Below are 27,084 nucleotides of genomic sequence, written 5' to 3' on the forward strand. Positions count from 1 at the left end.
ATGCTGGCAATTTAGATCCTCCCCTACTAGTTACTCCCACTCCAGTGTTTTGCCTGCCATCCAGATGCAGGCTTTCTGTTAAATCCTGAGCCTACTCCTGACTTGTACACTGCTGCCTTGTACCTGCTCTCCTTGTGACATAGGATTCCTATTTAGGGTAAATACTACATGTTTTACTTCATTTTGGATTGTCGTTTTGCTTTTTGTTGTATTAATAAAAGTGGGCTACCAGGCTCTTTAAAATAATTTCTGTCTACCATGGACTCACTGTATAAACACATCAGACAAGGGAGAGGCTTATATTTTTTATAAAAAGAGAATTTTTCAATATCTAATCATTGATTATTTTATGGACCCTTAGAACAACAGCTTAACGTTTGCAACCCAATTTGATCTGAGGTATTCTTGGACTGGTGGCTTCCTCCCTGGTGGTCAGAAAATCTCCCTTTGTGTATCCAATCACTACTGATCTTCATGTACATCATGTGCTGCTATTGGACAGAGTGCTATCATCGACTTGTAATTTGCTACCTCTTTTTTCGTTTATTGCTTTATATAATTTTGTGTACATTGTTGTGCTTTATCTGTATTTTCATTGTTAAATCGTTGTATATTTTTGATTCCACTGTAGGCATTGATGCTCAGTTTTTCCACTTTCCCTGAAGAAGTGGGTCACATCCCATGAAACGCGTCAGATCTTTTGATTGATTATCCACTTTGGGATTAAATTTTATGGAAAAGCACTTTTGGTTTCTAGTGGAATTGCCACCTGTCAGGGATCGCGGCTCCGTAGTCCCGGATCGCGGCGCCGTCCCCCGCGCATGCGCACTGGCGGCAGATCGTGCCGGGACACAGGCACTAGGTCTCGGCGAGCCGCGGCTGACAGGACGCCGCGCATGCGCAGTAGGAGCCGCGGGCGCGCCTCAGGCGTCCAATGACAGCCGGGGGCGCGTCCTAGCTGGCCAATGACAGTGCAGGGCGCACTATTTAAAGATGCCCTGCACTGTCACAGATTGCCGCAAGGTCTTTCTGTGATTCTGAGTTCCTGCACCCGTCTAGTGACCCTGATTGACCCTGACTACATTGCCTGCCCCTGTGATTGACCCGGATTGCCCTGACTACGCTGCCTGCTCCTGTGATTGACCCGGATTGTCCTGACTACTCTGCCTGCTCCTGTGATTGACCCGGATTGCCCTGACCATTCTACGGACTGACTTACCCTGCTGATCCTGCGTGTGACCCGACTACTCTTTGCCCACCGATTCTGTACCCCGCTTACCCTCACGGGCCCACGATCCGTTACTACCCTGCTGTGGCCGCCATCCTCTTCACATCTGGCTCTCCCGGTACCTGCATACGTCCCCGGAGGTCTCCTCAGCCACTGGTGGGCCTGCTCGGAGGTCGTGACCTGGCCCGGGACTGTTTCAAGTCCATCCCCACCATCAGGGGCCCTGGTGAAAGCACAGCCCGGGCTTAGACCCCACGCTCTGAGTGGGTCTGTCAGTTGGCAGCCTGAGGCACCACTTGGCGGATCATAACACCACCCTTCTCAAATTACACCCAATGGTCTATCATTTAGGTAGTCTATATGAATTTAGATATTTCCACTAATTACCAACATTTTTCATACTTTTCATGTCTGTAATCGTTTTACCAGTTTGATGATGGTCAATTCTTTTGATGCTATCAACAGGGTATTAGGACTCTTGCCCGTGACGTTCTCATGTCCCGAGCCAGAGTCTTTGCCCACTATTATTTCTTTATATTTTTGTTGACTCATTATGTTTGTGCCTACATTGGTGTTTGTCTTTCTTACCACTCTGTGTGGTTTTTTTATAATGTCCCAATAAAATATGCTCTATTTTATCCAATTTTGTTTATGATTATGCATCTTTATACCCATAATGGTATGATACCTTAAAAGCCCCATTATTTTCTCCTACTAGGATTTATTTTTTTCATTGTTCCAATAGGGGTGTGGTACCTGTAAAACCTTCACACAAGGACAGGTGAGACCTAGTATCTCTCCAGCTGCCATTAAACTCCAATCTAATATAAACACATCTACCATGAGAACTAACTAAAGTTTAGTGTGTTTCCCGTGTGCTGGTATTTGTATGAATTTTGGTTTTACTGTAAATAAATCTCACTTAAAGCATACACAGTCTGGTCTCATTTTCCTAAATGTAGCCACAGAGATCTGGGCATCCCTGCTGCTGATTCCTGACAAAGAAGTAGGTAGGGAAGCTAGGTGAGTGAGGAATAGGCAAGACCTGCTGGTGGAGGTAGGGGGGATAGGAAGAGAAAATAAAGAGTGTAGGTAGTTGGGACCTGATCAGCCACATACTACCATCCTGGGCCATCCTACCTGACACAAGCACCCTCTGATATTTTAAGAATAAGTTTGTGTCATGTAAATACAAAAGAGCATCATCAGAATAAAGCAAGGTTTTCTCCTCCAGAGGGACGAGCTGTAAGCCCTCAATAAGCCAGGAGTTCTAAAATGGTCAGGGGTTCTAAAGCCAGGCAAAAAGGCTCAGGGAGAGATGGTAGCCCTATCAAGTCCCCGTCCACAAGGGAAACAAGTCAGATAGCTTATTATTGGTCCATATTCTAGCACAGGGCACAGCAGAGCATACCTAACCACCACAGGTACCAAACCAAACCTATGCGACACTTCCCAAAGGAACAACCACACAATGGAGTCAAAAGCTTTTTCTGCATCAAGAGAACCAATGACTCTCGTTCCACCATTGGCATGGGTTAAGGAATGGATGGCAAATAATAATGTTCATGCACAATCTTCAGGGTCTATGACTGGTTTTGGCACTAACACAATAAGAGCCTCAGACATAGAATCTGGTAGAGCACCCAGGGCAATACTGAGCAAGGAGAGAAGTGAACCTAGGCACCAGCAGCTTCTGATAATGAGAATACAATTAAATCGGGATCCCATCAATACAGGGGCCTTACCTAATTGCAGGTGTCCCATTGCCTTTTGTACCTCTTCCAGAAAGATATCCTGGTCTAGTCTATCCTGGGCCTCGGAATCAAGGGTGGGGAAATTGACAAGATCAAGATAGCCCTTAGATCAGTCTCACTATAGGTAACCATAGAGGAGTACAGCTCTTGCTAATATTGCAAAAATCTATCATTAATGCAGTCCCTGATTCTACCAATATGCTTAACAACAAATTGTCCCCTAGCTAGCCAGGCCAACAGTATACCATTTTAATCTTCAAATCCTAACGCCCTTTGCAAGGAGGAATTTATTGGCCAAATCAACACAAAGCAAGATTATCTCATGCAGGGCCTGTTGCCAAGCTACACAGGTATCACGATCAGGACGTGCGACATAGGCTGCCTCCTGCTGTTTTGCATCACCCTCCAACTGCTTCAGAGACTGCACAGAGGACTTCTTTATGTCAGCTACATGGGAAACATAATCCCAACAAAGCCTCGTCTTGAACGCATCCCACACAACCAGAGGGATAGCAGAATCTTCATTATGTAAACAAAAATGACAAAGGGCCTCAGGGATAGACTCCTGTACTATCCGGTCCATAATCCAGTATCTAGACAGCTGCCACAGCCCTTGACAAAGTGTTGTAGCCAGTTGCGAAGAGATTATAACCAAGGCATGGTCTAGGATACCCCTTGCCAGGATCTTAGCAGAAGGGGCAATAGTAAGTTTGATAGATTTTCATGAGCATTTTAGATCCTCAATGAGATGAGACAATACCGGGCACAATTTAGGGGATCCTTCATTTCTTTCTGTATTACTGTTATCTGTACTGCTGCATCCATAATGGAGTTACAGTATATGCTTTAGTAAATGTATCCACTAAAGTATCCTTGCTTGTAGTCTGTTAGCCTGAATCAATTGAGATCAGGAGTTTTGAAAGTTTTCATAGATTTTTTAGCTATGTTATACCTCTTTCACATGGATGTCATTTGTTCAGTCACATTTTTTCAAAGAAAAAACTAAATCAGTTCACATCAGTTTACACATCTGTTTTCAGTTTAGTTCAGTTCAGTTTACCTCAGTTCACATCAGATCAGTTCAGTTTACATCATTTGTTTATCAGTTCAATTTAGTTTACATCAGTCTACATTCCTTTTTACATCCATTTTTCTTAGTTGTTGCAGAAACCAATCAGAGGTGCCCAAAGGATAAACAAAAAATGTTTGTTGCCTTAAAATGGACAAAAATGGAACAGGTCAATTTTTTTTCAACAGAACAGCCAACGTTCAGATCCATTGAAACTGAATGGAATGGATGTAAATGGATGCCATCTGTTTATATTGGTTCCATTCAGTTTCAATGGATCTGGACGTTGGCTGTTCTGTTTTAAAAAAATGAACCTAAATGGACATGGATGTAGGTGGATGTAAACAGATGATCATCAGTTCACATCTGCCCACATATTGTGGCTTAGTCTAGATCCGTCTGAAAAACTGACAGACAGGTCTAGACTGAACCCACGTGTGAAAGGGGCCTTAAATTCTCTTTGGTTAATAAGATTCTATAGCTGCTCCTTATTCCTTTTTTCTGTAATTTTTAGTGGGCCTGAATTTGCAAGGTACATTACGATCTCTTAAAGTGACGATTTGGCATTGCTGGCTTTGTACCACGGAATAGGTTATAAAGTATGCTGTAAAAGTCACAAAATTGATCTACTTCTAGACAGTTGGGCCTTCACTTTGTCCAGCAGTAGTGTATTGAGTTCTGTTCTAGGTTTTGGTCAATTCTACTAAGGTGTTGTGATCTGTGTGAGCCCTATGGCACATTTCTGATCTTATCACATTGTCAAAAAATCTGAGCTATTTTGGGCAGGCTGCTAGTATGTGTATGTTTTTTGGTATGAAGGCTATAAGGTTTGTACGTTAAATCAACATTCCTTACGCCAGCAAGCAGTCTTGCTTGGTTGCTTTATGATAGAAAGTGTGCTTTGTTCTTCCAATAGCTTTTTCAGCCTGGTCTACGAGAAGTTCAGGTTATATTTTGCTATCGGCTGTTATTATATAAATTTTCACTTTGTTTAGCTTGAGCTTTTTTTGCATCTCATCTCTCACTTAATTAGAATTTCTCTGATGAAGATCTTGTGTGGCTCCCATGGAGTGAGCAGGTTTTGGTCTAGCCTGTCATTAGTAAGGAGAAAACATTGAAGTTCCTGCTTAAGTTTTCTCCCTGTAGATAGGTCATGTAGAAGGGTCTCATTGAGTTTTCACTGACTTATCCTGTGAGTGTTTCCACCAGGATTGACAGGTGAACAGGCAGTCCCATTGAGACTCTAGTTAATCTTGGGAGTGCCATTTGTTGAAGAAGGAAGACAATTATTTTGGAATTTATTTTGGAATACTTTTGATGTTAGGGAAAAACAGACATAGTTATAGACTTAGTCTCACTCCTGAAGATAATTAACTCTCCAGGTATTTGTCAACTGTAATGACAATACAGTATTTTAGATGCATTTCAATTTAGAATGGGTGGGATGGGATGTCCCCATAGAGAAATCTAATTGTGGTTTCAAAGCTAGATTGAATTCTCCCCCAAAAATTTAGGTCTCCTCTGTAAATTCTAACAGTTGAGTTAGGCAGGTTTCCAAGATTTGTATCTGCCTAGAGATGGGTGCCTAAATGTTAGCGAGAGTGAACTTTTGGTTGCAAAGTTCCATTTTAAAGAATAAACTTTTTATGAATCTGTCATAAAAGGAGGATGCATGCAGCTGATCACGTGATGAGGTAAAAGGCCAATTACAGCGGCCTTTTACCACGTGGTCAGCTGTGTCCAATGACCAAGCAAGTTACCAAGCAGCTCCTTTGGGGGTGGTTGTGCATTATAACACTCTGTGCAAAATATTGGTACAACACAGTTCCCCTCAGTGGAAAATATAAATCGCGGCATGCTATTTTCAACATACACACTGTGGACATTTTCTAGTGTAGCACATGCCCATTTGCTCACTATGCTCAAATGAAGGTGCAGGTCTCTTTAATGCCTTTTCCCACAACTCCTTGAGTTCCTGGCCTCACTTTACCTTCCTCAGCAGCTCAGAGAGGCCACACCTGATAAGCCAGAGGTAGCAAGGCAAGTGATTTGCAGCCAGGTTAGTGACCCTCCATTGTCAGGTTTCTTCAAAGTAAGAGCTGTGAAAATGTGGAATAGACTCCCTCAAGAGTTGGTTCTGGCCAGCTCCGTGAATTGCTTTAAAAAAGGCCTGGATTCTTTCCTAGATACACAGAATATAACTGGATACTAACGTTTATTGGAAAAGCTAATTCAAGGAATATCTGATTGCCTCTCGGGGGATCGGGAAGGAATTTTTTTCCCTGCAGGAGCAAATTGGTTCAAACTTTGCTGGGTTTTTTTGCCTTCTTCTGGATCAACTCTGGGTGGGTATAGGATTATAACTTTTTTATGGTTGAACTGGATGGACTTTTTCAGCCAGACTATGTAACTATGTCAGAACCAACAAAGAGAAAGCTAAGCAGGAACCTACTAGCAAGCAGCTTCTTTGGAAGACCCAGCTACTGTCGGGAACCCCTCCCCAATTGTTACGAGAGCAGGGTGGTTCTTTGTTCTTGCATCTCTCCAGCTGTTCATCTGTGTTTCCAGAACTCCTTTGGACTTCACTGAGACGGACGCTATCAATGAGGATAATCATAAGTAGCTGTTTATATTCTGAGCTTTTTTACTGAAGTAATGATTCTCAGCTAGACACTCTCTGTTGTTAAAGAGACTATACTATGCAGCCACGTGTTACTGTGATTAAGCCATGGATGCTCCATTCTGACCCTGTGTTGCATTACTGATTTAACTTTGCATTTGATAAGTAAACTGCAAGTTACCATTATTCTCTGTCTCATTGAAAGTGGGGCTAGCAAGGTGGTAATTGTTAGAACAGGACCTGGGGCTCTCAGTGACACCCTGGTCTTTGTGCTGGGAGTGTGCTTTGTGACACACTCCCAGCAGAAAGACAGGTACGCAAATATGCAGCCCCACGGAAAAAAAGCCCAGTTCTGTGAGGCCACATATTTGGGGGGTTAAAGAGTTACGTATATAGTGTAAATTATTGTTATAATATTACCTTTTTTGTTTACATATTGAACATATTTTGTCAGACTGTTCTTCTGACTACCATGTGAACTTATGGAGTATTATTGTAGTTTGATCATTTGAATTTGATAACCATATACTCAAACACACACATACGTTATATATATCTTTTTACCTACATATATTTTTTTCGTTTATCAGTGTTTTATGCACCATCCTGAGGAAGTGGCCAGGTAGAACCACAAAATGCGTTGATGGTGTTTTATCTTATTCTGTGAGCAATAAATATTGAATCGATGAAGAATCCATTTCTCAGCTTCACCTTCATATTTGGGTGCCTCTGCTGACACCAGTTTCTCAGCTTTTGGGGCTCATAAACTTCTTATCGTGAACACACCAGAATCCTGAGACCGCAGAGCGTAGGATAATCCAGATCACCCCACCGAGCATCAAGAGTGACCTTATTCTGCACAGGAACAGGCATATTCCCTGCAGGCTTTCACTCCAGGTTGTCTGATCCTCCATTAGGGAGCTGAGCAACCTCACAGACGTAAGTATACCCTTGTAATTGACCTTTTCATTGTTTATTTCATCCAATTGTCTGTCAAACTACTACACCATAAGTAACTCTCCTGAGGCCTCTGTCTCTTTTTTCCTTTTTCTCTTTATCTTTAGAAGTACCCCAGAGGGTATGACTGTGTCAGCTCGCACTATACTCATCCATCTAGTTATTTCTAATTACTAATATATTAAGAGTAAAAAGGTCCAGTCCGAGCATGTAGGCCCTTTACAAAATAATCTAGAGTGGGTGACTGGAGACAAAGAGAAGGCAAATTTATGAAATACCTTCTTCAGTTCTGTGTATACAAAGGAGCATGGGGGAGCTCTTGTCCATAATGGGCATGGTATTGACACAGCCCCAGATGATCCACATTGGCTCACAACTGATATGATCCAAAAATATTTAGACAGAATAAAGGTGAATAAAGTACCTGGATCAGATGGCATACACCCACGGGTCCTTAAAGAATTGAGCTCTGTCATTTCAAAGACATTGTTTCTAATTTTAGGGACTGTTTAATGACTGGCATAGTACCACTGGATTGGCGTAAAGCCAATGTGGTACAAATATTTAAAAAGGGGTCAAAATCTTTTCCAAGTAATTATAGACCTGTTAGTTTAACTTCTATAGTTGGGAAGATATTGGAGAGTTTAATAAAAGACCACATAGATGAGTTCTTGCTGGAAAAAAATGTTTTAAGCAACAGACAGCATGGATTCATGAAAGACAGAAGTTGTCAAACAAATCTGATTTCTTTTTATGAGGAGGTGAGCAAAACCTTGAACAGAGGGGTGCAGTGGACGTGGTATACTTGGATTTTGCAAAAGTGTTTGACACAGTTCCCCACACATGGCTAATGTGTAAGGTAAAGTCTACAGGCTTGGAAAAATCCATATGTAAATGGATAGAAAACTGACTAAATGATCATATTCAGAGAGTAGTGGTTAATGATTCATACTCTGAATGGTGTAGAGTTGTCAGTGGTGTGCCCCAAGGTTCAGTGTTGGGACCCTTACTTTTTTATATATTTATAAGCGATATAGGGTCTGGGATTCAAAATTCCATTTCAGTCTTTGCAGATGACACCAAGCTGTGGAGTGGAATAACATCCTTACAGGATGTCTCCGACTTACAAGCCGACCTCAATGCACTGTGTAATTGGCAAATGAGGTTTAATGTTGATAAATGTAAGGTTATGCACTTGGGGGCTAAGAATATACATCCATCATACATACTAGGGGGAGTAAAACTGGGGGAATCAATGGTGGAGAAGGATCTGGGAGTTCTCGTAGATCACAAGCTTAATAATGGCATGCAGTGCAAAGCTGCGTTTCTAAAGTGAGAAAAATCCTCTCTTGTATTTAAAGAGGTATAGACTCCAGAAAGAGATATATAATTTTACCCCTGTGCAAATCATTAGTAAAGCCTCATCTGGAATATGAAGTTCAGTTTTGGGCACCAATTCACAAAAAGAAAATTGGGGAACTGGAGAAAGTACAGAAAGGGCAACCAAACTGATAAGAGGCATGGAGGAGCTCAGCTATGAGGAAAGATATTAGAGGAACTGAATTTATTCTCTTTTGAGAAGAGGAGATTAGGGCTGGATATGATCAACATGTATAAATACATCAGTGGTTCACATAGTGAACTCAGTTTAGAGTTATTCACCTTGAGGTCATCACAGAGGACAAGGGGGCACTGTTCATGTCTGGAGGAAATTCAATTTAATATCCAAACATGGAAAGGTTTTTTCACTGTGAGAGCTGTGAAAATGTGGAATAGACTCCCTCAAGATTTTGTTCTGGTCAGCTCAGTGCATTGCTTTAAAAAAGGTCTGGATTCTTTCTTGGACACACAGAATATAACTGGATACTAACATTTATAGGTAAAGTTGATCCAGGAAATATCTGATTGCCTCTCGTGGGATCAGGAGGGAATTTCTTTCCCTGCAGGAGCAAATTGGATCATGCTTTGCTGGGTTTTTTTTTGCCTTCCTCTGGATCAACTGTGGGCGTAGGATTATAACTTTTTTTTTATTTGTTAATGGTTGAACTGGATGGACTTTTCTCAGCCAGACTAACTATGTGAATGGAAAGGGATGCAGAAACAAAAAAGCCAGATTGCCAGATTGGAGTTTGCCAAAATGTACCTGAGAAAGCCAAAATCTTTTTGAGAAAATGTGCTGTGGACAGACGAAACAAAATTACAGCTTTTTGGTAAAGTCCATCATTCTACTGTTTTCAGAAAAAGCAATGAGGCCTTTAAAGAAAAGAATACAGTCCTTACAGTCAAACATGATGGAGGTTCACTGATGTTTTGGGGTTGCTCTGCTCCTTCAGGCATTGGATGTCTTGACCATATGCATGGCATTATGAAATCTGAAGACTGCCAAAGAATTCTGGGGTGCAATGTAGGGCCCAGTGTCAGAAAGTTGGGTCTCCATCAGAGGTCATGGGTCTTACAGCAGGACAATGATCTCAAAATGAACCGAGAAATGGTTTAAGACAAAGCGCTGGAGAGTCCTGAACAGGATTACAATGAGTCCAGATCTCAATCCCATAGAGCACCTCTGCAGAGATTTCAAAACAACAGTTGGGAAAAGGAACCCAATCTGAGAGACCTGAATAAGTTGGCGAAGGAAGAGTGGTCCAAATTTCAGTAGAAAGGTGTAAGAAACTCATTGATGGTTACAGGAAGCAATTGCTTTCAGTTTTTTTTCCAAGGGGTGTGCTATCAAATATTAAATTGAGGGTGCCAATAATTTTGTCCAGTCCATTTTGGGGTTTTGTGTGGAATGTTTCAGGTTTGGCTTTTTGTCTCTCCATTCTTTTGTGTCAAATCAATACAAACAAACGAAATACACATGTGATTGCATAAACATTTGTAATTGCAACAATTTTCTGGATGGTGGATTATCTTCCTCACCCTTATTCTTCTCCTAACCTCTGGGGATTTCTCCCCAAACCCTGGTCCTCCAATATCTCACCCCCACACCAGGCATCCTTTCTTCCAGGAATAGCCGCAATCCCCTCAATTTAATATCAGTCCCCGTGCTCTCAAAAACCACCCTCCTTTTTTCATGTGCGCTCTGGAATGCCCGCTCTCTCTGTAATAAGCTCACCTCTGTCCATGACCTTTTTGTCTCCCGCTCCCTTAACCTACTAGCAATTACAGAAACCTGGCTTCAAGCAGCAGATTCTTCTTCTCCCGCAGCACTTTCCAATGAAGGCCTTGTCTGGACCCACTCAACCAGACCCAGTGGTCGGAAAGGTGGTGGAGTTGGTTTGCGTCTATCCCCACTGAGCACCTTTCAGGTCCTCCCTAACCCTCCCTCTCTATCCTTCTCTACTTTTGAGACTCACTGCATCCGGCTGTTTTCTCCCATTTCTCTTAGGATTGCAGTAATCTATCAGCCTCCTGGACCGGTGTCCCGCTTTCTTGATGATTTCTCCACCTGGCAAACCTACTTTCTCTCCTCTGAACTACCCACTATCATTCTCGGAGATTTTAACATCCCTTGTTGACATTAATGTCAACAACCCGGCTACATCCCAACTGTTCAACTTAACCTCATCTTTTGCATTAGCACAATGTATACAGTCCTCCACTTACTCTGATGGGAATACATTAGACCTTGTTTTCTCCCATCTTTGCACTCCCTACAACCTCACAAACACTCCCTTTCCTCTCTCTGATCACAATCTCATCACCTTCACAGTGTCCTTGTCTTCAAACACCTATCCCTCCAAGCAGCAAACAATTACCCACAGAAACCTTTATAACTTGAAACCCTGCTCCTTTCCACTCTGCAACTGACCAACTCTATGACAGAATCTCTCCCCTGTCCTGCCCTGACCTGGCCACTACTGTCTACAACAGTTCGCTTTCATCCACATTAGACTCACTTGCTCCTCTAACAACACGAAGCATCAGGCCCTGACCATTACAACCTTGGCAGACTGATGACACCAGAAATCTTAAATGACATAGTCGTGCACTGGAGCGATTGTGGCATAAAACCAAATCTCAGCAAGCATTCACCCTATATAAATCTGCTTTCTTAACATACAATTCCTCCATTCATGCTGCCAAACAAGCCTACTTTGTCACTCTTATTAATACCTTGTCATCCAGTGTCAGGGATCGCAGCTCCGTAACCCTGGATCGCGGCGCCGTCCCCCGCGCATGCGCATTGGCGGCAGATCACGCCGGGACACAGGCACTAGGTCCCGGCGAGCCGCGGCTGACAGGACGCCGCGCATGCGCAGTAGGAGCCGCGGGGGCGCCTCAGGCGTCCAATGACAGCCGGGGGCGCGTCCTAGCCGGCCAATGACAGTGCAGGGCGCACTATTTAAAGATGCCCTGCACTGTCACATATTGCCGCAAGGTCTTTCTGTGATTTTGAGTTCCTGCAACCGTCTAGTGACCCTGATTGACCCTGACTACGCTGCCTGCCCCTGTGATTGACCCGGATTGTCCTGACTATTCTGCCTGCTCCTGAGATTGACCCGGATTGCCCTGACTATTCTGCCTGCTCCTGAGATTGACCCGGATTGCCCTGACCATTCTGCCTGCTCCTGTGTTTGACCCGGATTGCCCTGACCATTCTACGGACTGACTTACCCTGCTGACCCTGCGTGTGACCCGACTACTCTTTGCCCACCGATTCTGTACCCTGCTTACCCTCTCGGGTCCACGATCCGTTACTACCCTGCTGGGGCCGCCATTCCCTTCACATCTGGCTCTCCCGGTACCTGTCCCCGGAGGTCTCCTCAGCCACTGGTGGGCCTGCTCGGAGGTCGTGACCTGGCCCGGGACTGTTTCAAGTCCATCCCCACCATCAGGGGCCCTGGTGAAAGCACAGCCCGGGCTTAGACCCCACGCTCTGAGTAGGTCTGTCAGTTGGCAGCCTGAGGCACCACCTGGCGGATCATAACATCCAGTCCTCTTCATCTCTTCTCTACTTTTAACTCTCTACTTTCTCCACCTCCACCCAGTACCTCACTCACTGCTCACGAGATTGCAAATCATTTCAAAAACAAGATTGATGCAATTCGTAGGGGCATTGCCACTGCACAGACATCCATCCCACTTAGCATATCTTATACTAAACCTCCCTCAACACTTTCTTCTTTTGACCTTGCTACTACCGAAGAGGTCACTAAGGTTTTCTCAGAAGCCCGTCTCACTACCTGCCTCCTGGACCCTGTCCCCTCACAACTACTACGGTCACCTTCTTCTTCCATCCTATGCTCCCTCACTCACATCTTCAATCTTTCCCTCTCTACTGGTGCTTTCCCTCCCCTCTAAAGCATGCACACATCACTCCCATAGTTAAAAAGCCCTCCCTTGACCCCAGCAACCTGAACAACTTAAGACCCATCTTCCTGCTGCCATTTACCTCTAAAATCCTAGCACGCTTAGTCTACAATCGCCTGAGCTCCTACCTCACTGACAACAACCTTCTTGACCCTCTACAGTCTGGCTTTCGCTCACTACACTCCACTGAAACGGTTCTACTAAAGCTTACTAATGATCTACTAACAGCTAAAACCAATGGCCACTACTCCATATTCTTACTGCTTGACCTCTCTGCAGCTTTTGATAAGGTTGACCATCCCCTCCTCCTCAAAAAACACCACTCTCTTGGCCTCAGAGACTCTGCTCTCTCCTGGTTCTCCTCCTACCTATCGCAGCGCTACCTATAAGGCTGCCTCCTCCTCTTCACTCCCTCTTTCTGTAGGGGTCCCTCAAGGTTCTGTCCTCGGATTCCTTCTCTTCTCCATCTACATCTCCTCCCTTGGTCACTTGATAAACTCTCATGACTTTAAGTACCATCTCTATGCTGATGACACACAAATCTATCTTTCTACACCTCACCGCACCTCTTCAGTCTCCTCTCGCATTACTAACCTACTAAGTTACATATCGGCATGGATGTCACTCCACTTCCTCAAACTTAATCTTTCCAAAACTGAGCTCTTAGTATTCCCCCCAGCCCGTGCCCCCTCCCCTGACTTCTTCATCAAGATCAATGACACAATCATCAGTCCCTCCCCTCATGCCAGGGTACTAGGTGTAATCCTAGACTCCCATCTGTCCTTTCATTCCCAAATCCATTCACTGTCCAAATCTTGTAGACTTCACCTCCGCAACATCTCCAAGATACGCCCGTTCCTAACCTCGGATACCACTAAGCAATGTATTCACTCCCTTGTTATATCTCGCCTTGACTATTGTAACTCCCTCCTCATTGGCCTACCGAATTGCAGGCTATCCCCTCTTCAGTCTATCATGAATGCTGCTGCCAGACTCATCCACCTTACTAACCATTCTGTATCTGCCACCCCTCTCTGCCAATCCCTCCACTGGCTTCCCATTGCCCAATGGATAAAATTCAAAACATTAACAATAACGTATAAAGCCATTCATAACTCTGCTCCAAATTACATCACCAATCTTGTCTCTAAATATTACCCAAACTGTACTCTCCGCTCCTCGCAAGACCTCCTGATCTCTAGCTCCCTTGTCTCCTCCTCCCATGCTCATCTCCAGGACTTCTCCAGAGCTTCCCCCAACCTCTGGAACTCTCTACCCCAATTTATCAGACTATCGCCTACTCTGCTCACTTTTAGGCGATCTCTGAAAACCTATCTCTTTAGGGAAGCCTATCCTGCCCTCAGCTAATAATAGAATCTTCTACTCTTCCAACCAGTCTATCCCCCACAGTTACTAACTTTTGTACCACTAGCCCCTCCCTCCTAGATTGTAAGCTCTAAGGAGTAGGGCCCTCCTATCCCTCTTGTATTGAACTGTATTGTTGCTGTATTGTCTCCCGTTATATTGTAAAGCGCTGAGCAAACTGTTGGCGCTATATAAATCCTGTATAATAATAATAATAATAATTATCTGACAGAAATGCAGGGGTGCCAATATTTTTGGCCATGACTGTATTTGCAGTACAGCATATGCCCTGCACATGACCTATACTTCTTTTCAGAGCATGCAGAGTTGGAAATTCACAGCCAATTTTATGGTCTATAGTTAGTGAAGATTTGTCAATGATTTACAACACTCTGTATGATCTACACATTCTAATACATATCAGGTCTCACATCTTTGTTGAGAACACCTCATTTGCCTAATTTGGACATTTATAGGTTTTCCTTTCCTTCATTGGCTAGTACATATATTTATGTCATTGCATCATTATGCAGTTGCGCCTTGACACATACTTATGTTTGATGTCATTATGTCACATACGTTACAAAATCACACTCTACAGCGTGATGTCATCATGAGTTTGCGTGATTGAAGTCAATACACTCCATAGGAATCCTACATGGTACATGATTCCCTCTTGAGATTACTTACATATCTACAGCCACTTTACCTCTCTTGCAGTTTCTTTCTATATAACGTTTATACGCTTTTCTTAATCTCTACTAAATGGGTATAACACCCTGCATTAATACTGTTTGCAGGATGTTAGGTTAACACAAGATGGCAGTGTTTTGTGGTTCAGCTATGCAGACACTGTTGAAGAAAAGCCTTGTTGAACTTGTATGCTGGTAGCATTTTTATTGTGCTCAAACAAGGACTGAGCAGACTACATTTCCCCTCCTCTTGTTGAAATGACCACATGATATAGACTGAGAGGTTTTTTTTCTTTGGAGAGTGCATGTGATCAGCACAGGGCCAATTAGCACTGTCTAGACAGAGGTCAGGGCTTTCACATCCTCCTAGAGTAGAAAGAAAACTCCTCCTACAAGCTTTAACCAGTGCTCTGCTGAAGTCACAAGACTGCTCTAACTGCTGATGAGAAAAGGTATTTAGCAGTTTATATTTACTAAAATAATTGCATTTCTATGATCTGTGTACTGAGGGAGACCAGATATAGTGAATGCAGGGTCCTGGGTTTAGTAACACTTTAAGTCTGCTCTTGCACCCTTCTACAATTTCAGGAAATATTTGCCTTCATCATTTGTGCTAAAGATTCCATTAAAATTCAACATCACTCCAAGAATGCGTTTTCTTTCTTTCTGAGATTACACCATCTTGAGGGAAACTTTCTTTCACACAAGGAAGGATCTGAACCTTAATGTGCACCAACTAGAGTCTCATTGAGTGCACAGAGGAATGAACACTTTTGTTAAAATAGATACAAAAAGGGACATTGTTGCTTTATCTCCATTTATCTCCAGAGTTAAACCCAGTTGCCAGTAACTGAGAGCCCAAAGTGAGTTAGCCTTTTAGTTTGATTTTTTTTCTCTTGGCTTACATGAGTAGAGATATCTCAGAGGCTGGGATTGAGGTTAAATCCTGATCCTACAGAATATCACACAGTGATATTGTGTTACAATACTTTGTTGAACCTTCTAGAGCAGTTGTTCTCAACCTTCCTAATGCTGCGACCCTTTATTACAGTCCCTCATGTTGTGGTGACCCCCAACCATAAAATTATTTTCGTTGCTACTTCATAACTGTAATATTTCAGCGGGAAGAGTAGTGCCACATCATTGGTGTCAGTGGGAGGAGTAGTGCCACATCACTAATGTCAGTGGGAGGAATAGTGTCCCATCGTTGGTATCAGTGGGAGGAATAGTGTCCCATCATTGGTATCAGTGGGAGGAATAGTGCCACATCGTTGGTGTCAGTGGGAGGAATAGTGCCCCATCATTGGTATCAGTGGGATGAATAGTGCCCCATCATTGGTGTCAGTGTGGGAGTAATAGTGCCCCATCATTGGTGTCACTGGGGGGGGGAATAGTGCCCCATCATTGATGTCAGTGTGGGGGGGAATAGTGCCCCATCATTGGTGTCAGTGGGGGGGGATAGTGTCCCATCATTGGTGTCAGTGGGGGGAGGAATAGTGCCCCATTGTTGGTGTCAGTGGGGGGAGGAATATTGCCCCATCGTTGGTGTCAGTGAGGGGGAAATAGTGCCTCATCATTGGTGTCAGTGGGAGGAATAGTGCTCCATCATTGGTATTAGTGACACCAATGATGGGGCACTATTCCTCCCACTGACACCAATGATACTTACCTTGCTGACCCCTGCTCCAGCCTGGGCTTGCTCTCTCTCACTCCCATCTACAGCCAGCATACCTGGCTGCAGCAGCACTATCTGCACGGTACAGACACTTATCAGTCAGCTGTCTTCCTTCTTCGGCCGCTCTCCTCTTCACTCGCTCCGGCAGCTCCCTCACTCAATCTTCTTTGATCTTCACGCTGCCGCTCAGCTCCTCCTCTCCAAGCTCCACCTCCTCACTGGTGATTGGCCACCTGTGTGCCTCTCCTGAGCTACAGTTCTGGCGGCCAATCACCAGTGAGGAGGCGGAGCTGTTGAGTGATCCCGGGGGTGTGGCCAGATGACAGGGGCAGCATGTCATCCCGCCCACACATCGCAGTCCAGGGAAATGTGGGCATATCTGCATGTGAGCGGACCCGCCTGGAGACGGATAGAGGAGCAGTGTCTTGGTTCCTAAGACCATTGGAAATATGTGTTTTCCGATGGTCTTAGGCGACCCCTGTGAAAGGGTCGTTCGACCCCAAAAGGGGTCGCAACCCATCGGTTGAGAACCGCTGGTCTAGAGCATTTAACTCTTATTTCAGGCACATCTACTGATATATTTTTGTTGTGTTTCCTAGGCTAGTTTTCTTGTGAATAGGTTTAAGTCTTTGACCCTTTCAAACAGGGCAAAATCTAACATAGGTACGAATGTCAGACTTTTTCCCAAGATCTTTATATGATGTTTATCAGGGGTTACTGATGATAGATTTGTAATCCTCATTTTATTTTCCTTAGTCTTTCTAGAGGTATTCATCCTCATGATCTTATTAGATGTCATTCTTATCTCCTCTACTAAGAGGGGGGGTATCCCTCTGCTCCGCCTCATACCCGTGTAACCCCATCTGTCACTTTCAGGTTCTCACTCTTCTGAAAAATTGACCCTTGATTCATTATACGTGTTCAGTGGAGAGTTCCTAATTCGGTTGCCCCTTGATTATACACTACCTCTCATACCATGTCTTCACCTTCCATCACTCCCTCTTTTCCAATTCCCAATTTCCTTGAAGGTGTTTATTCCACACTCATTACCTTCTTCAAGTGCAAGATTATTTCCCAATTCAGTTAGGTAGTCTAAGACATTATTCGTGGATCAAATACACATTTATTTGCCACCACTAAGGCTGAAACTGACAATCTGGCATGTCTAGTAAATATCAGGAAAGTGGGGCTGACAGCAATTGCGAGATTGCGCAAAATCATAGCAAAGCTGGTTGTAGGATATATGCAGTATATGTGTCAGGGCAGGGCTGTGGAACGGACAGGTAGGCCTAGTGGCAGGGTAACGCACTGGCTGACGACAACCACCACCAACAGACTGAAGTCCCTCAGGGCGCGGAGTCTAAGTCCCAGGCTGCCCTTCACCAGGGCCCCTGATGGTGGGGATGGACTTGACGCAACCAGGGACCAGGTCGCGGCCCCCGAGACACCCCAGCTGCGGTAATGGCCGCCGCCAATGGCGTGTAGTTGGTGAGAATGACAATAGCGTAGTCAGACAAGCCGGGTCAATAACAACGGGACAAAACAGTACAGAACAGTAGACAGAGAATCACAGGTCACGGGCCGGGTTCAGCAACGGAAGGTCAGATCAAAGGGAAACGCAGAGAATGGTCTTAGTCACAAGCCGAGTCAGAATACCAGAAGAGTCACGAGCGTATACACAGAGCTGTAGCAAGACAAAGACACAAGACACAAGTGCAAAGAGCATGTGCAGATCCCAGGCTTATATGTACTCAGCCACACCCCTCTGGGGGATGGACCTCAGAGACCTGAAGGCATAAAAGATTCCCATCATGCTCAGCAGAAATCCAAGATGGATGCTAGCACATGGAGTAACATAACCTCTGGGAAAAGGTAGGACCTTGACAGTACCTCCTCCTCAAGGGCCCCTCCCCCTCCGCGGCTCAACAAAAGGTTTCCGAGGAAAGCGGGTATGAAACGCGCGGAGGAGGGCAGGAGCATGGACATCCGCGGAAGGAACCCAGGAACGCTCCTCGGGACCATAACCGCGCCAATGAACCAGGAACTGTAATCGGCCGCGCACCAATCGAGAGTCCAGGATCCGGCTCACCTCATACTCCTCATGACCGTCAACCCGAATGGGACGGGGCCGAGGCAGAGAGGTAGTGAAGCGATTGCAGATCAGAGGTTTCAACAGTGATACATGAAAGATATTGGAGATCCGCATCCCAGGTGGAAGGGCAAGGGCATAGGCCACCGGATTCACCTTGCGGAGAATGCGAAAAGGACCGACAAAACGGGGAGCTAGTTTGGGTGTGGGCACCCGAAGATTGAGGTTACGAGTAGACAACCACACCCGATCGCCGACCTGGTATGAAGGAGCGGGCAACCGTCTGCGATCAGCCTGGAACTTCTGACGCTGAGCCGAGTCCCTCAAAGCCCTCTGGATCTGCCCCCATGAAGAACGCAGGGCAGCAAGATGGTCCTCCACAGCCGGAATGTCCTGTGGTGAGAACCTCTCAGGTAATACCGCGGGTTGGTACCCATAGTTGGCCATGAAGGGGGACATCCCGGAGGAGGAGTTGACCGCTGAGTTCCTGGCAAACTCAGCCCAAGGCAGGAGATCGGCCCAATCGTCCTGATGGTCCGAGATATAACACCGAAGGAATTGTTCTAAGGCCTGATTGGAACGCTCCGCAGCCCCATTGGACTGCGGGTGGTAGGCTGAAGAAAAGGAGAGACTAATGCCCAACTGGGAGCAGAAGGCGCGCCAGAATCTGGACACGAACTGACTCCCGCGGTCCGAGACAATCACCTTGGGCAACCCATGCAGGCGAAAAATCTCCCTGGAAAAGACCGTGGCCAGTTCTTGCGCTGTTGGTAATTTCCTGAGTGGAATACAATGGCACATTTTGGAAAAACGATCGACGACCATGAGGATGATCGTATGGCCCCGAGACACAGGGAGGTCTACAATAAAGTCCATGCCCAGGTGTGACCAAGGACGCTCCCCATTGGGAATGGGTTGCAGAAGACCCATTGGAAGATGCCGTGGAGATTTATTCTGGGCACAGATCGAACATGCCGCTACATAAGAGGCGATGTCGGCACGGAGAGTTGGCCACCAGAACAACCGAGAGACGACCCAAGACAACTGGTTCCTCCCCGGATGCCCGGCAGTTTTGGAGTTATGGTAGGTACGCAGCAGACGGGTGCGCAACCCCTCGGGTACAAAACATCTACCCTCCGGTCTCTCGGGAGGAGCGTCAGTTTGAGCCGCCAAAATCTGCTCCCCAAGGGGAGAAGTCAGACTGGTACGAATGGCAGCCAGGATATGATCCGGAGGTATGACCGAGGTTGGCTCAGAGTCCTCCCTGGACAACTCAGAGTATTGCCGCGATAATGCATCAGCCCTGACATTCTTGGAACCAGGCAAATAGGAGACCACATAGTTGAACCGTGACAAGAACAAGGCCCATCTGGCTTGACGGGGTGTCAATCTTTTGGCCTCTGAAAGATAAGTCAGGTTCTTATGATCGGTAAGAATGAGGACCGGAACTGCGGAGCCCTCGAGCAGGTGCCTCCATTCCTTGAGAGCCAGAATGATTGCCAACAACTCCCTATCTCCAATCTGGTAGTTGCACTCTGCAGTGGAAAGCTTCCTGGAGTAGAACCCACAGGGAAGTAGGGGTCCATCGGGCGACCGACGTTGAGACAGGAGAGCGCCTACTCCTGTCTCGGATGCATCAACCTCAAGAACGAAGGGCAATCCAGGATTGGGATGAGACAGTATCGGAGCCGAAGCGAAGGCGGATTTCAGAGCCTCAAAAGCTACGATGGCCTCGGATGGCCACTCGTGAGGATTGCTGCCCTTCTTGGTTAGGTCTGAGAGAGGTTTTGCCAGCGTGGAGAAATTTCTGATGAATTTCCGATAGTAGTTGGCAAAACCCAAAAAGCGCTGAATGGGCCGAAGGCCATTGGGACGAGGCCACTGCAGAACTGCCGAAACCTTCTGAGGGTCCATGGAGAATCCCTCCGCAGAAATGATGTAGCCTAAAAAGGCAACTTGGGATCGATGGAATTCGCACTTCTCAAGTTTACAAAAAAGTTTGTTCTCACGTAATCGTTGCAGCACCTGCTTGACATCCTGGATATGGGACTCCATGGAGGCAGAGTAAACCAGGATGTCATCCAAGTAAACTACCACGCACTGCTGCAACAAGTCACGAAGGACATCATTTATGAATTCCTGAAAAACTGCGGGCGCGTTACACAACCCGAAGGGCATCACCAGGTATTCGTAGTGACCGGTTCTGGTGTTAAACGCGGTCTTCCACTCATCCCCCTGTTTGATCCGTACGAGGTTGTACGCCGCCCTAAGGTCAAGTTTGGTAAAGACTGTTGCCCCCTTAAGGCGGTCGAACAACTCAGTAATCAAGGGAATCGGGTAGGCATTCTTAGTGGTGATTCGATTGAGACCCCTATAATCGATGCAAGGCCTCAATTCACCACCCTTCTTCTTTACAAAGAAAAAGCCCGCTCCTGCTGGGGAAGTAGACTTACGAATGTGCCCCCGGGAAAGCGCATCCGCAACGTACTCCTCCATGGCCTTATTCTCCGCAACCGAGAGAGGATACACCCTGCCACGCGGAGGAGTGGCACCGGGTTGCAAGGATATGGCGCAGTCGTAAGGACGATGAGCAGGTAAGGCACCAGCGCGTACCTTATCAAACACGTCCTGGTACTCCCCATAATCAGTGGGCAACGCAGAGTCTGAGGAGGCACACAACACCTTAACCGGCCCACGGATGCACCCGGCCCCACACTGTGAAGACCACGAGAGAATCTCGGCAGTTTGCCAATTGAAGGTTGGATTGTGCATCTGGAGCCAGGGATACCCCAAAACCACCGAATAGTGCGGAGAAGAAATCACCTGGAAACAGGCCAACTCCCTGTGAACAGCCCCAATAGCTACTTCAACTGGCATAGTCTCGTGGGTAACCTGCGGTGGTTGCAGGGGCCTGCCATCTATCGCCTCGAGAACCAATGGGGTAACTCGAGCCTGCAGGGGAATGGAGTGCTGGGCAGCAAACGAGCTGTCCATAAACAACCCGCCAGCCCCAGAATCTACCAACGCCTGGGCCGTCACCGAGCCCTCTGCCCAAGAGAGGACAACGGTGATCAGTGGCTTATCTCTGCGGAACGCCGGGGACGAGGAGACTCCACCCAAGATCTGTCCCCGACAGGATCTCAGGTGCGAGCGTTTCCCGGACGGACCGGACAGGACTGCCGAAAGTGCCCACCAAGACCACAGTACAGGCAGCGACCCTCCCGACGCCGAGCGGCTCGCTCTCCCTCGGAAAGGCGAGCAAACCCCAGCTGCATGGGCTCACCACCAGACAATCTATCCCCAGGAGGCGTGGGAGGAGAGGGAGGAATGGGTGGGATAGAAAACGCAGGTGCCAGTCGATTGGAAGGCCTCCGCAGGCGTTCCTTGAGTGAAGGCCTCTCCCTGAGCCTGGTATCAATCAGGATCAGGAAGGAAATTAGTGCTTCCAGCTCCACAGGCAATTCCTTGGCTGCGATCTCATCCTTCAATGCATCAGAAAGACCCTGAGAAAACGCAGCCACCAGAGCCTCATTGTTCCAACCCACCTCTGCTGCCAGGGTACGAAACTCTATGGCGTACTCGGCCACGGTCCGTGAACCCTGATGCATAGACATGAGCAGCTTGGCAGCCGAGGCGGAGCGAGCCGGTACATCGAATACCCTACGGAAGGCATCGACAAAACCGGAAAACTCGTGAATCACGGGGTCATTCCTCTCCCATAAGGGATTCGCCCAGGCCAAGGCCTTGTCTGAGAGTAGTGAGATGAGGAAACCCACCTTTGACCTCTCAGTCGGAAAAGCGTAGGGGATTAATTCAAAGTAAATCCCCACCTGGTTAAGGAACCCACGACACTGACTCGGCTCACCCCCAAAGCGCTGTGGAAGAGGGGCTGAACCGGTCATACCTCTGGACACCGCGGGTGCCGCATCAGCCGCGGCGGTAGGCACAGCAAGCGGAACAGCAGCGGGAGCGACCACCGGAGTGACAACCGGCCTAATAACACCAGGAGTAAGGTGCGCGGTGCGTGCCAGCAGAGTTTGCAACGCCTGAGCGAACTGATCCAACAGGAGATCCTGTTGATCCAGTCTGGCAACCAACATAGGAAGTGAAGGCGTACCTGCACCATCAGGATTCATGGCACTTGTGTAATGTCAGGGCAGGGCTGTGGAACGGACAGGTAGGCCTAGTGGCAGGGTAACGCACTGGCTGACGACAACCACCACCAACAGACTGAAGTCCCTCAGGGCGCGGAGTCTAAGTCCCAGGCTGCCCTTCACCAGGGCCCCTGATGGTGGGGATGGACTTGACGCAACCAGGGACCAGGTCGCGGCCCCCGAGACACCCCAGCTGCGGTAATGGCCGCCGCCAATGGCGTGTAGTTGGTGAGAATGACAATAGCGTAGTCAGACAAGCCGGGTCAATAACAACGGGACAAAACAGTACAGAACAGTAGACAGAGAATCACAGGTCACGGGCCGGGTTCAGCAACGGAAGGTCAGATCAAAGGGAAACGCAGAGAATGGTCTTAGTCACAAGCCGAGTCAGAATACCAGAAGAGTCACAAGCGTATACACAGAGCTGTAGCAAGACAAAGACACAAGACACAAGTGCAAAGAGCATGTGCAGATCCCAGGCTTATATGTACTCAGCCACACCCCTCTGGGGGATGGACCTCAGAGACCTGAAGGCATAAAAGATTCCCATCATGCTCAGCAGAAATCCAAGATGGATGCTAGCACATGGAGTAACATAACCTCTGGGAAAAGGTAGGACCTTGACAATATGCCCTGCACTTGACCCAAACTTCTTTTCAGAGCATGCAGAACCGGAAATTCACAGCCAATTTTATGGTCTATTAGGTTTAATAAAAATGAATGTGTATGTACAGCCAACATAATTTTAGTATTTTCAGCACTGGACAGAGCAGGTAATGGTTATATCAATAAAAACCTGAAGAGGTTTGAAATCGCTCACCACTCAAAAAAAGTTTGGTCATACTGCAAAAATGGTATTTGACATGTCATGGCTGTTATATTCCTTGTCTGGTGCAGTCCACATTTACAGTTGTGCTCATAAGTTTATACCATACCCTGGCAGAATTTATGATTTCTTGGCCATTTTTCAGAAAATATGAATGATAGCACAAAAGCTTTTCTTTCACTCATGGTTATTGTTTGGCTGAAGCCATTTATTATGAATCAACTGTGTTTACTCTTTTTAAATCATAATGACAACAGAAACTACCCAAATGACCCTGATCAAAAGTTTACATACCCCAGTTCTTAATACCGTGTATTGCCCCCTTTACCATCAATGACAGCTTGAAGTCTTTTGTGGTATTTGTGGATGAGGCTCTTTATCTTTTCAGATGGTAAAGGTGCCCATTCTTCTTGGCAAAAAGCCTCCAGTTCCTGTAAATTCTTGGACTGTCTTGCATGAACTGCACGTTTGAGATCTCCCCAAAGTGGCTCAATGACATTGAGGTTAGGAGATTGAGATGGCCACTCCAGAACTTTCACTTAATTCTGCTGTAGCCAATGACAAGTCGACTTGGCCTTGTGTTTTGGATCATTGTCATGTTGGAATGTTCAAGTACGTCCCATGTGCAGCTTCCAGGCTGATGAATGCAAATTTTCCTCCAATATTTTTTGATAACATACTACATTCATCTTGCCATCAATTTAGACCAAATTTCCTGTGCCTTTGTAGCTCACACATCCCAAAACATCAGTGACCCACCTCAGTGTTTCACAGTAGGAATGGTGCACCTTTCATCATAGGCCTTGTTGACTCCTGTAGCGTTTATGGGTGTGGCCAAAAAGTTCAATTTTGGTCTCATCACTCCAAATTACTTTGTGCCAGATGGTTTGAGGCTTGTCTCTGTGCTGTTTGGCGTATTGTAAGTGGGATACTTTGTGGCATTTGCATAGTAATGGCTTTCTTCTGGCGACTCGACCTTGCAGCTCATTTTCAAGTTCCTCCTTATTGTGCATCTTGAAACAGCCACACCACATGTTTCAGAGGGTCCTGTATTTCACCTGAAGTTATTTGTGGGTCTTTTTTTGCATCCCGAACAATTTTCCCAGCAGTTGTGGCTGAAATTTTAGTTGGTCTACCTGACCGTGGTGTGGTTGCAACAGAACCCCCTCATTTTCCACTTCTTAATTAGAGTTTGAACACTGCTGATTGGCATCCTCAATTCCTTGGATATCTTTTGATATCCCTTTCCTGTTTTATACAGTTCAACTACCTTTTCCCGCAGATCCTTTAACAATTCTTTTTCTTTCCCCATGACTTATAATCCAGAAACCTCAGTGCAGCACTGAATGAAAGATGCAAGGGTCTGTCAGGAGTCCAGAAACTCATTGACCTTTTATACACACACACTAATTACAAGCAAACCGATCAGAGGTGAGGATTAATAGCCATTCAAACCCATTTGTGTCAACTTGTGTGCATGTTATCAGGCCAAAATCACCAGGGTATGTAAACTTTTGATCAGGGTCATTTGGGTAGTTTCTGTTGTCATTATGATTTAAAAGGAGTAAACACAGTTGATTGATAATAAATGGCTTCAGCCAAACACTATCCATGAGTGAAAAAAAAGCTTTTGTGTTATCATTCATATTCTCTGAAAAATGGCCAAGAAATCATAAATTCTGCCAGGGTATGTAAACTTATGAGCACAACTGTATATACACTGATCAGTCATAACTTTATGACCACCCACCTAATACTGAGTAGATCTCTTTTTGCCACCAAAACAGCCCTGGCCAATCAAGGCATGGGCTCCACTAGAGCTCTAGCTCTGGCACAAAGCTAGCAGTAGCAGATGCTTTATGTCCCGTAAGTTGTGAGGTGGAACATCCATGGACTGAACTTGTTTTTCCAGCACATTCTACAGATGCTTGATTGGATTGATATCTGGAGAATTTGGAGGCCAAGTCAACTCCTAAAACTGTTGTGTCCTTCAAATCATTCTTGAACCATTTTTGCAGTGTGGCAAGGCTCATTAATCTACTTAAAGAGGCCACTGCTATCAAGGAATACCATTTCCATAAAAGGGTGAACTTTGGTCAGCAACAATGTTAGGGTAGGTGGTATGTGCCACAGGAACATCCCCATGATTGGCAGAACCAAGGTTTCCTAAAAGAAAATTGACCAAAACATCACACTGCTTCCGCTGACTTGCCTTCTTTCCATACTGCATCCTGGTGCCATCTCTTCCCCAGGTAAGCAATGTACAAGCACCTGGTCATCCACATGATGTAAAAGAAAATGTGATTTATCCGACCTGGCCACATTCTTCCATAGCTCTGTGTTGAAGATCTGATGCTCAATTGCCCATTGTAGGTGCTTTTGGCTATGGAGACAGGTGAGCATGGGCACCCTGCCTGTCAGGAATCAGCAGCAGGAATGGGCAGATCTGCATGGCTGCATTCAGGAAACTGGGACCAGACTGTGTATGCTTCAAGTGAGATTTTACAGTGAAACAAAATCCATCCAAAGATCAGCAAACATTAAAAATAAGACAGAATACCTAAAAACTAACAAACTGAAACCTAACAATTAACTATATACAATAAATACAAAATGGTGAACACAGAAAAGCAGGGAAACCTGAAGGTGCAAGGAGCAAATGGGAAGGGGGAACAAAAACTGGGATCAAAAACAAGGGAGAGCAAGTACAAGGCAGGAGGATACAGTGTACAGGGCAGGAGCAGGAACAGGATAATGGCTAGCAGTATCTGGCAGCAAGCAAAACACTGGAGAAAAAGGCACTAACAGGAGAGAGCCTAACTATAAATACTCTCCCAACAGCCAGAATCAGGTGGAAACTGATTACTGGGATCTGCTGGCTGCTGGTGGACACTGGAATTATAGCCCTCCACCCAGGGAACCATAGTACCACCAGCAGGTGATCCCGGTCCTGACACGTACGCAGCCCCATACACAACAAACTGCAATGTACGGTAAATTTTTTCTGATTTCAATACATGACCTTCAGGGGCAACATGTTTACTTGCGGGCTAGTATATCCCATTGATGCTCAGATGTCATTTAAAAAAAACAAATCATGGTATTCACTTAACCCAGTGTTTCTCAACTCCAGTCCTCATGGACCCCCAACAGGTCATGTTTTCAGGATTTCCCTCAGATGAAACAGCTGTGGTAATTACTAAGGCAGTGAAACTGATCAAATCACCTGTGCAAAATAATGGAAATCCTGAAAACATGACCTGTTGGGGGTCCATGAGGACTGGAGTTGAGAAACACTGACTTAACCTGTCAGTGGTCATAAAGTTATGGCTAAACCAATGT

The 27,084-nt window shown here is 45.8% G+C and overlaps 1 protein-coding gene across 1 annotated transcript in view; it reads right to left on the bottom strand.

Annotated features, from left to right (window-relative positions):
* CARD14 (caspase recruitment domain family member 14) overlaps positions 1-27,084 on the bottom strand; it is a 195,671-nt gene that overhangs the window by 149,613 nt on the left and 18,974 nt on the right. The window lies entirely within an intron of this gene.

The sequence above is a fragment of the Staurois parvus genome, unplaced genomic scaffold, assembly GCF_062004578.1.
Source record: "Staurois parvus isolate SC_StPar_1 unplaced genomic scaffold, SC_StPar_1.0 ptg000008l, whole genome shotgun sequence".
Lineage (NCBI taxonomy): Eukaryota > Metazoa > Chordata > Amphibia > Anura > Ranidae > Staurois > Staurois parvus.